The sequence below is a fragment of the Diadema antillarum genome, unplaced genomic scaffold, assembly GCF_040938485.1.
Source record: "Diadema antillarum isolate AM-2024a unplaced genomic scaffold, OU_Dant_1.0 seq00001273_RagTag, whole genome shotgun sequence".
In the NCBI taxonomy this organism is placed as follows: Eukaryota; Metazoa; Echinodermata; class Echinoidea; order Diadematoida; family Diadematidae; genus Diadema; species Diadema antillarum.
Genome location: NW_027272054.1, coordinates 129,014 through 141,443, shown reverse-complemented (window position 1 = coordinate 141,443; position 12,430 = coordinate 129,014).

The following is a 12,430-nucleotide window of genomic DNA, read 5'->3' as shown; positions in this document are numbered from 1 at the left end:
GATCGACAAGAAGTTAGCCGGTATACAGCCCTTCCAGCCGGGCCGTGGTAACATTACCAGAAACAGACGACATCCACTGCCCTGGCTGGGCTGAGGTAGATATTTTGGGATCTGTGCACTGTGGGAGTGAAGAGGAAAAAGAGTTAGATATTCCCAAATCAACGACGATCAAATTCACGCTGCTGTTTAAATTTGTTCAGAGTTGTGTCAACAAAATACATAAGGCAATGTGCACAAACCCTCCTGCGCTCAATAATATGAGTCTCGTTGGATGACAAACATATAGCAAACGATTTGTGCCGTTACTATGACGACTGCTGAAAAGATCTTTTGTGCCAAATCGTCTAATCGTATGCGAGCTACCCTATGGAGTCGCACGGTCGAGGGAACAGGTGCAGTGATTTTACGTTCTCTGTTGTTCTCGTTTTCGGTCTATTTAATTGCTGTACACTGTTCTTTCTATAGATGGCGCTTTTTACTCATTGCTGTCGAAAAAGATTGCCGTCAGAAAGTGGGCGGGTATATACTATGACCAAGGAGGTTTGAGAAATGGAGTAACAACAGTCTCATTCCCTTCGATCCCATGTTTCATGCCGCCACTCAGAATTATTTAAAGCATATTAAAGGGTGTGTACAGTTCCGGTTGAGGTGAGGATTTAGCTTTTAACATTCTCTATGAGCTGTCTAAGAGCATGCAATTCTAAGGGGTATCAAAAGTTTATTTGATGAAAATCGGTTTTGAAATGGGTGAGATATCCAAAAACAAAGTGAAACAAAGAGATCCTAATAAAAGGCGTGGCCTGTCGCCTTTTATTATTATCACTTTTTTGTATATCTCAGCCATTTGAAAACCAATTGTCATCAAATAAACATTGTATCGTCTCACTTATAGGAATTTTCAAAACATGAATTCCCACCTCAACCAGTACTGTACAATCCCTTTAAACTGGAGCTGCCCCACAAATAGGAAGACAACTGATTCATGTGTCATCGCATAATGACTAGTCACTCTCAAAGGAAGAAATGTCTTTATGATGGTAATTACTTTTCACTGGCCCTTCTTCTTACAAAATTAAGCAATACATTAGTATGTACACACACAGGGATGTGCGAATAAAAAATTGTTCAAAAATTGATCTAATAAAAATCAAACTTACTCGAATTTACATGACTTTACTCTAATCTAACATACAAATAAATTTAAAAAAAACTATATTCGAAAAATTATATACCATTTCAGTTTAATTTGTTGGAAGTGATCGGAAAGATGATAAAATCGGTTTTGTGGTGAGGGTACAGTTTCAAATATTTTCACGACATACAGCATAGGTTTACAGTTTTGCACATAATCCTGGACGGGATTTACTTTTGTTTTACTAGTATTATGCTTTGTCATTAAGTAAACATTCTTTATATCTAACAAATATACAAGCAGAATATAGCCGATATTAAGTTAGAGTTTAAAATGAATCTTCAGATTGCTCAAAAAGACGGCGGTATGGAACCAATCAAAGGCACAAGAGCACCTGTGGAATTCTTTTGTGCATCAATATTAAAAAAAAAAATGACAGCTGTTTGCATGATTACAGCCAGTTTGAACTCTATCTCTAAGAGCTCCTTGCTATGACCACTGTTATTTATTCGGAATTTTTTAAAGGCCGTGTCACACCTTTCCGAGCAAGCTGCGTGGGATTGTGGCGAGGAGGTAGTTTCCAGCACGTAGAAGATTTTCCGTGGGCGAACAAAAATGTTTGCAATTTTCGCACTTGTTTCTATACCTACTAGACGCGTGCTACTTAGCTTCTTATACTTGCGTGCATTCCGTGTGACCTGCGTGAGAGCTTTAAAACCGATCCGTTTTCTGTTACGAGCGACTTATGGGTACTGTGAGGTGCCTGCGTTGGAGTTGCCAGTAACTAAAGGGTCTCCTACTGGTGCTCTGCGTGTACCTCTGCGAGCGAACCCCCACGACTCACTCGAAACAAGTTTTGAGCATGCTCAAGGCCTTGTCATACCAGGGAGGTGGGTCCCACCTCCCTGGTCATACGTATCAGGGGAAGATTTGCGGCTTGACTTGCGGGGAAACAAATTTGCTACCCGGAGCTCTCCGCAGTTGGTCCGCACCTGACAGTACCTACCGCGTATCTCGCCTGCGTTGCTCGGAGGTGCTCATGCAATTGTCAGCCAAATTTTGAGCATGACCAAAACTTTTTCCGGACGAGTCGCGGGGATACCCGGAGAGGTCCACGCAGAACGCCAGTATAGGAGGCCCTTAGCGGCAGCACTTAGCAGGCAACTCCCACGCAGGTATACTTCGCAGTCCCCGTATATGCAGCCAAGATAATGACATTCCGTGGGACTTCTGCCATTCCTTCAGAGGAATTCCTTCACTGAGTTGTCAGCCACCACGCGACTGGTACAAAGGTCACACAGTATACCCGCAAGTACAGAATTTAAGTAGAGCGCGTCCAGCAAGTAAGACACATGCACTGACTCGCCCAAATTCCTGTTCGCCCTCAGAAATTTCCGGTATGCTGGAAAATCCCTACACGCAACAAGCCTGCAAAGCTTGCCGGAAAGGTGTGACAGGGCCATAAACATGGTTGCGGGTAAAAAGATTTGCGTGCACACTTCCGGGTGACTATACGGGTGAGATACGCGCTAGGTACTGTCACTGTGCGGCTCATTCCGGGGACCTCGCCGGGTGGTAAAAACTGTTCTTCATAAGTCGCATGCAAGGCTTGCCCGGAAAGGTGTGACACGGCCTTGAGTTAATACATTGTATTGTGCGAGTTAACTTCATGTATTTTCACCGAGCTCTCATTAGGCGTTTTCACATCAGCCCGATAAAAATCCAAGCTCGAGATATTTTTTTAATTTCCCAAGTCAGAAAAATAGCGCGCTATTTCGAAACATCGGGCTGATGTGAAAACGCGTGTTAGGCGTTTTCACATCAGCCCGATGTTTCGAAATAGCGCGCTATTTTCTGACTTGGGAAATTTTCCCGATAGCGAAATAGCGCGCTATTTGATGATGTGAACACAAATTAGCGCGCTAATTGTATCGCTCTGATCGAGAAAATTTCTCGAGTCCAGCTCGGGAAATTTCTGAAATAGCGGGATCGCGCTATTTGATGATCTGAAAACGACTCGAGAAATAATTAGCGCGATGCTTCCCATCATGCCTATATATAGCGTGTATGTCCCGATCGATCGAGGCAAACTCCACACAAATCATGAGGAACTTTTGAAAGGGCACACACACATTACTGATGCTGTCTGCACATACTCAGCTGTCGAATTAGCTCGAAAAAAATTCGGGCTAATTCTCTTCGGGCTGATGTGAATAAGAAATGAAATAGCGCGCTGGTTCGCAATCGCGAGAAATTTCTCGAGCTTGGATTTTTATCAGGCTGATGTGAAAACGCCTAATGATGCACTTTCATAGAAAATGTTACACATTTATAGTGATCTCACTACTTACCACAGCTGCAGCAGTAAAGTGCCTGTCTATTATGCATGTCAGCATATGAGTTGTTTATAAAGGGATGACTTCGTTTGCCCCAAGATTACATAAAAACATTCTTCTATTGGTTGCAGGTCAATGCAGGACATAGATAATAATCTCTATTAGCATACTTATTTGCACATTATGTTTACATGACATTGTAATAATCAACTAACCTGGATAACCCATTGATTTACGTTTGAGGGATCATTTTCATCGGTGCATCGAGGATCATTCATCTGAGCATCATCTGTGGACAACTCCAGAGGATTACATGGACCTTGTCATTAATTTTTGCCTTTGATTGTTACACGTATTGTAAGTGACTGCTTGTTGAATTGTATGAATGAGTTATCACTGTTTTATATGAAGAGTTTGTTCGCAAAAACCGATAAGTCCATTTTTACAGATTTTGAAGTGTACGGTCTCTGTCTTAAAGTACAAAATAATACATTTTAAATGATATATTGGTCACTACATTTATAAAGGTATATTTTTGAAGTTATGGTCAAAAGAAGCAACAAGTTTCTTATTACTCTCTTTATTTTTCTTGACCTTTAATTGCAAATATCTCCATTTGGCAAATATGGACTTATCGGTTTTTGCGAACAAACTCTTCATATTGTACTGTAATGACTGTACCACCAACACGACTGTTAATGAAACCGCCTGAATATTATTTGTTCTTTTGTGCGATTATTCTCAGTGTGACTGCGGTGGTTGTAACAATATCGTGCGCTGCATTTTAGGATCAGTGGGTTCCTTCACAACATCGCATCCACAGCACAACTTCTCGCCTCGCATTTTTTTTCACATTTCCTTCTTCTTTTGTTTATTTTTTTTAATCCAAAATATAAAACAAATATACTTTGCCTAATTTCGAGTTCTGTTTAAAGCTACAGGCCTCGGTGCCTCTGGAAAGAACTGCGCCCTGTGATGTTTTTTTTTTTTGTTTGTTTGTTTTTTGTTTTGTTTTGTTTTGGGTTTTTTCGGAGTCACCTCGGCACATAGTGTTAACCAGAAACTGTCAAGGCAAAAGTATATTTGTGTAATACTAAGTACACAGTGTCTACCATTAGTGAGAGAAAAAAACCCCCCAAAAAACAAACAGACAAAAAACAAACAAACAAAAGAACAAACAACTCTCCACCAATGAGATGGCAGGATTTTCTCTACAACAAGAACTGATGTATGGCTCTCGACCAATGAGATTTCAGAATTATCTCGACCCGTTGTATAATGCGACATGACATACAAATGCTGTCGCGGTATAGGTGAAAACTACAGAATGTTATAAAATAATACGTATGCTTTAACAGCTGAGTCACTGTGCAGCATCTGTGCTGTTTGCGCGTTTTGACGGTGAATTTGAAACCCGTATCAGTGTCATTCCCCAACCACAATACTTTCATCTTGCTACTATATTATATTCATGCTGTTTGCGTGCATTGCATATAATGTGTTCAATCAGCAGAAGCGCGTTGTTTGTTTGTAAATGTGACCCTGCACCTCAAAACAAACAAAAAGTCGCCAGACATGAATTTTTAGTTAAGACCACATTCTGAAAGAGCAGACTTTAAGCTTTAAAATGATGTATAACTCAAATCAAATGGACTCTCCTAACCTATCTAAATATTGGAAAGAAAGCACAAACTCAGGAAAAGTGTGAACTGAGAAAAGAGGCTCTGAAGTACAGTGTCTATTCAAGCGCTTAATCTTTACCAAACCGTGCTGGCTGTGCGATGAATGGGACAAAAAACAGGAAGTAAACCACCAGAGTAACAACAATGAAGGAATTATCAGATTAAATTGAAATTAAGCATGCCTCATTAACACATTTTGTCCATAATCAATGCCAACTTTCAAAGCAGTAGCACTATCCTTTCAAAAGTTATTAGAGTTGAAAGTGAAGAGTGTGGACAAGGTTTTTCAGAAATGAAAAAGGGATGCTAAAGACACACCTAATCACACTATTCTACCAAAAATGTTCGAGATAAACTGCTAAAAAACACACTTTCCTGCCCATTTTATGATACCAAATTTTAGCATAATGTAGAAGAAGACCCGCTCTTTCAGAAAATATGAAAATTCAAGTTCGGCTATAGGTTGACCCATTTCACTTATTTTCAGTCCGCACGCAAAATCAGTGTGTGCGACTTTATGTTCGTTTTGAGGTGCACGGTCACAAATGGTCTCTGGTCTCTTTCTATACAGGTAGAAAGAAATCCCGATCCAAAAACCAAACCATACAATTGCCATCATGCCTTCTTGTATAATTATATGCGATTGGAAATACGGTATGTCAAGAGAAAAAAAAAATGGGTAAAGCGGATCACCGAACTTATTCGACTCGTCATATCTTTGTATATAATTCTGAAAAGAAAGAAAATGATTTTTCCTGGTGACACAGCTTGATTGAAGCTACAGATCTACTTTCTTCGCAATCTCTTTCTACTCCTGAAAATGGTGATCAAAAGACCCCACATGCACCGTCGAGGCTTCGAGAAAGACCGCGCGACTATACAGTGACCCATACTGACACAGAAGTCAGAAATTTAGATTATTCACAAAAATTACCTTAAAAATCATTGTTGCAATCGATTCACGGAAATCAAATAAAGAGAGTGAGGGATGAGGTCCGTCTTTAATACCACAGGGTCCATGATCCCTGTTGATTTATCCACTAAAGGTCCTGTTTACCTTTGGGAGCAATGATTTAAAAAAAAATGTTCAAGATTCACACTTTGATGCATGTGTAGGTCTGTTGTATCACAAAACATCCTTCCATATAACATTTTTCCAATAAAGCCTAAAATAGAAGGATATATCAGTATTTCTCATTAAACTGTTACTGTAGACGGTTTAGTCTGGAAACATGTTTATTATAACTATTATAATGTTCACATGTACTTAATAATTCTTAACATCGATTTAATACAGATTTAACTTTTTACAATGGTTGTTTCTATTCCTAACTCACATTTTAGAACTATTTTTAAAGCACTAATGCTGGGTTTTTTGCTTCTTCTGCAAATAATTATGCCCATGGGCGTAAATCCCGGGGATGGGGGGGGGGGGGGTGTATGTACCCCCCCCCCCCGAAATGGAGGAGTGGGACGGCCTGATATATAATCATCCCCCCCCCCCCCAAATGTGAAAAAAATGGAGGGAGCAGAAATGTGATTGTATCAATTTTGACATATTGCATGACGTTCGTACGCCCACCTTCAGAGAGGTTCTGTCTTGTATATAGGATAACGTACAATGTGTACATAATTTTCTCAAGCGCTCGGTCGATCGCTCGCGGAGAAAGTAATATAGACATAAGGTATGGTCCAGAAGTTGACAACGTCAAAATAGGCCTATACACATGTAAACATGCTATGACGCGAGCAACTCGGGACCACCTTCAAATTATACGATTACAAACAAACAGTAACAAAAACTATACCGCCATTATTGAACCCCCTCCATTTCCTGAATCATTCCTGAAACGATGATGACTCTGATGACTCAGTCAGGATACATCTATACGGACATACACATCATGATCAGGGGCGTCGATTCTATGGGGGGGGGGGGGGGGGGTTACTGAGTGGGCATTTTGCCCCGCCCCTACGGACCCCTACGGAAATGCTGGGGGCAGACGAACCATTTGTCCGCCAAGGAATTCCCGAGGTGACGACAAATCTCGAACCTTCTTTATGGAAAATTGTCCAAGTATACCGCCAGAACTATATGCACATAACAGATCGTTGAATTGCAATCATAAACAGACAAATGCTCCACTACTGGATCCCTTTGTATACTTTTGAGATTTCCTAATAATTATTTTATCAAAGAATGTGCAGCAGAGCTTTCACTTACAAAAGTTTCCTCATACAGGCAGAGGCGTCGAAAGGGTGAATGGTTCCATCATAAAAGTATTGGGGACAATCAATATCATTTTCTCCTCCTTGTAACTCCCGAAGTGTGAAATTTCTCATGATTGAAACAACCACAATAAAATTATTCATTCATTCATTCATTTATTTCCATATCAAAACAAAAAATCTACCAATATATCAAAACACAATAATTACCTTGGTACATTTATACATTTTGAATGGAGTGATCATAGAAAGCACACACGAGGCTTGTTGTAAATGATCCCCTACAAACAATAATATTATCAATACATTTCAACAAAACAATTTTCATACAAATTCAATTGATAAAACAAAGGTCAAAGATACAATGAAAAGAGAAGAAAAGAGGCAGAGGTGGAAGCAATGCATACTTATACTTACAGTCTCAGATACATTTCATCAAAAATATACTTTTTATAAAGAGTATTCCAAAGAATAGGGCCATGGTATATAAACAATGGAGGATTGAGTTTTTGAAATCCGGTTTAATGGCAATAAACAATATTAATTTAGAGGTAAACATTAGGTTTTTTCTTCAACAAAATAATTGACAATTAGAGTGAATTGATTGAATACTAGTCACCGGCCTGTAGTATTGATATACTATACGCCGCGGCGTAGCCGGGGGGGGGGGGGGGGATGGGGCAGTCGCCCTCCTCCTCCCCCCCCCCCCCATTCCTCAGATTTGGACCAGGGATTTGGAAGGAGGAATAAAACATCCCGCATAGTGACCCTCCTCCATTCGGTCCTTTTCCTGTCACATTTAGATTTGCAGATTCCAGAATGTTTCATTTAAGTTTGCATCAGATCCATGACTGCAATTCTATTAAAATGTAAAAGTTCCCTAATCCTCTTTTAATCTATATTATTCCCCCGCTCGATCGCTGTCGATTCTATCCATTGATTTAGGCTCTGTGCACTTTGGGAATTAACAATTATTTTCCGAATGATTCCACAGCAATAAAGAGCGCATCATTCTATGTCGATCGTAAAATGCAAACGTTCCGTTAGTTGGTTAGGGAGGGGGCTACCCGCCCTTCAGCGCCCTTAATTTCCACACCGTCCCCCTTCCCCTGACAACTTCCACTATCATTAATGCTATAGTATGCCTACATGGTGATGTCGCATACTCGGAACGAGATACCACAATTTAGTCATTCAACTATTTGGGAATATTTCTTTTTCTTCCTTTTTTTAAAGAAAAAAAAATTCAACATTGATTTCACCAAAAGTGTACACCAGATCGCTGAATCTACTATCTATATTACATATTCAAAGAAATGAATATCCATATTACAGTTCTATTGATTTCATTTTTGCATTATGCAAAGCGAGGCTATGTTTTTAAAAGTGAGGGTGTCAAAATCATCTTTCAAAACAAAGGAAAAGCGAACCAGCAACAAAAAGGTCTTTATATTTTTGACGTGCAATTTTCGGCCGAAAATCGGCTGACAAGCAAAAAAAAAAAAAAAACAACAAAAATAATAATAATGATAATAATAAAAAAACTCAAAGAGCCTTCAGTTTTTTGTTTTGTTTTGTTTTGTTTTTTTTTTGCTGCTACTTCCCTTATCTCATATTTCATGCACAGGTAATGTCGGGGATGCAAACATTCCCTTTGTCTTCTGCGGAAAAAAAAAAGGGGGCAGCCCCATCAAGCTCCCCACCAAGCCCCCCCCCCCCCCCAACTGTTGCGCCAATCCGGTTATGGGCTTGTAATCGTGATATATGTGATGGTGACTATCATCAATCACCCCCCCCCCCCCCACACACACACACACACTCCTCGGTATACGGATATACGCCGGTGCAGATAGTAGATTATGATATGGCCACACTTTGAACATAGAGTTTTCCAAATATGCAACAAAATGTGTGCATCACTACGTAACTGTTATTTAATCTCCCTCATGTTGGCAGGAGGTGGAATAAGGCTTTTCCCTTCCCACATCATATTCCTTTGTATCCTTCCGTATACTTGCTACAGTTCTCTGATTGACAATTCCAGATATTCTAACAAAAGTGTGCGCAAGATCGTTGAATTTCAGTTCTACAAAATATGAAAAAGCTTCCTCGAATATGGGAGACGTATCTTGCCACCTTACAATAAAATTCCTTGGTCCCCTCCATGGCAATTTCCGAATTTTTCACAAAAAAAGAACGCTCGATCCGATCGCTTTATTTCCATTCTAGAAACGCAAAATCTCCGTCGGATGTGGGAGGGGGCACCCCTTCCCACACCCTCCCGAATCTAGCCTTATACATTATACACCTTATAGTGATGATGCACACGCGGAACACTAAGAGACAAATTTCGTGATTTAGCTTTTAACACTCTCTGACAAAAAAAAAAAAACAAACAAAAAAACAAAAAAAAAACTTCTTTACTTGCATCATCTATTTATTTATTTATTTATTTATTTTTTAACGGGAAAAACATTTTAAGTATTTCAATCACCAAAAGTTTTTCACCAGATCGCTGACTTTCAGCTATACTATAGTCTGAAAATGCAAAATCATCCTCCTGCTGGAGGAGATAAACCCTTCTCCTATACCACGTTTTCATGCTTAAATACAAGAAATTAAATGATAACATTATTGAGGCAAATTGTTCAATACTAATTCTACATCATAATACAAATTGTAGTACTGTCGGACATTACTTAAACCAGTGGGATCGTTTTAACTCTTTATGTGCCATGGTGAAAACCCCCTGTGTGCCACGTTATTCCGAGACACGAAGGTAGTCATGCTTTGAGAAAGAATTCTGTTTTTCTAATTTGTATAACCTCTACAAATTTCTGTTAAGATGGGCATAATAGTAGGCAAAGTTAAAGAGGAATGCCAAACTCTGTTTCAATATAGATTTTATGACGAATCTATTTGCAATTTCTCTTTCGAATGACCCGTTGCTACATTACTGTAAAGGCATGACTTTTGCACATAAAACCGTGACAGAAACTTGGAAAGTACGAGCAAATCTAGTTTGGAACATCGCTTGATAGTCAATTACCAGATAGAATGCAAGCCCTATATGAGAGGAACAAAAGCACAAAAAACGCTTTCGTTGTGCCGCGGGATTAGCATGCAGTGATTAGCGACTTATCGATCGGTTTTGGCGGCTTTGTTTGTTGAGCAGAATATGCGAAGTTGGCACGCCGTCGACTACCACAGGAGAGTACCACAGGAACTGTCCAAAATCCCACAGGAAATCATAATATGGTGCTATTCCACACAGAATTACCACACAGCAAATTAAATTCGTAAGTTCCACAGAAAAATGCTACAGGATATTCTTTTTTTTTTCTTAACATTTTATACCAGAGGACTATCACATCAGGAGAATATCAAACAGCAGCACCACACAGGAGTACCACACAGGAAAATTGTAAGGCAGAATCTACTGAAATTTATTATAGAAATACAAACAGAAAAGCACATATTAATATTCCTCAATTAAATGATAGATGAGTTATGCTGTGAATTATAGCAATTGATTTGCCATTACTTATCCTGTCCTGTACTCCTACAGTATTACCTATTTAGTGAAAGTGCTGATGTAAAGCATGAGAAATTTCATAAGGACTTCTGTGGTACGGTACTCCTGTGGTACTCCTGTGGTACTCCTGTGGTACTCCTGTGGTACAAATTTTTACATAGCTCATGAATATTCATAAAAAGCACTCTAGATTTTAGAAAATACATATATGACTTTAAAAGTCAAAGTATTAATGATGGAACTTACTTTGAACTTTATGAAAGATTGTCTAATTATGTTATGTTATTCCCAATATCATAGATATTGTTATGAAAGTGTAATTTCATATCTTGATAATGAAGTATAATCGAGTTAGTAACCATGCCTTAATGCTTTATACGGATAGACGGCCATATATATATGTACTGATACGGTCGATGACTACCTAGGAATAGAATGTGACTATATAGGTCTATTATAGGACTAGATTGGCATTTGGCCATTAGACTCTCGTTTGAGGTTATATGTTAGGAGTAGGACAGGTTATTAAGTAGGGCCATGTTTGTCCTGAAATCCAACACTCACCTATCAGGAATATTCCTTGATATGTGACTAAAATTCTCCCAGATTTTTTTTTTTTCGATCTATCCTGTGTGGTACTCTCCTGTGGTACCATGGAAATGCTGTGTGGTACTGCCCTGTGGTAATGCTGTGTGGTAATGATCGACCTGTGGTACTGTCCTGTGGTACTGTCCCGAAATACCACAGGACAGTTCCTGTGGTACTGTTCTGTGGTACTAGTCCTGTGGTACTGCCCTGTGGTACGTCCCAAAATACCACAGGATTTCCTGTGGTACTGCCCTGTGGTACGTCCCAAAATACCACAGGAATTCCTGTGGTACTGTCCTGTGGTACTGTTCTGTGGTACCGGTCCTGTGGTACTTTCCTGTGGTACTACCCTGTGGTACGTCCCAAAATACCACAGGAATTCCTGTGGTACTGTCCTGTGGTACTTTCCTGTGGTACTGTCCTGTGGTCACCGTCCTGTGGTAATTACCACAGGAGTACCACAGGACTCTTTCGTAAAGGCTGAGCCGGACGTGCGAACGTGGATAAAACATGCAAAAATGCATCAAATTACACCGTTTACAACATCAAAGCGCAAAAAGTGCGCACATCAAATCCTGGCTACGTCGGTGCTATGTAGGATACTATACCAGGGAGGAATTCCACCTCCCTGACTATATATTATATACAGTATAATAAGAATACATGTATTTCAATTAGGAACCTCAATACAAACCAACTTGGAAAGTTGTAATCGAAATAATGATGAACTTGTTGATGGTTTGATGTAGCTATTGGTGCATCTAATGCACTGCACCAATTCCTATACTCATGATTCTCTAGATCTACATAAAATTCCTTCTTTCTTGTCTTAGCCTGTCTTGGTAGTGCGTGCTCATTATTTTGCAGGCACCACGTACTGTACATGGCCTGGAAACTTCACCTGCTGAATCTCGAAATCTATCCCCGC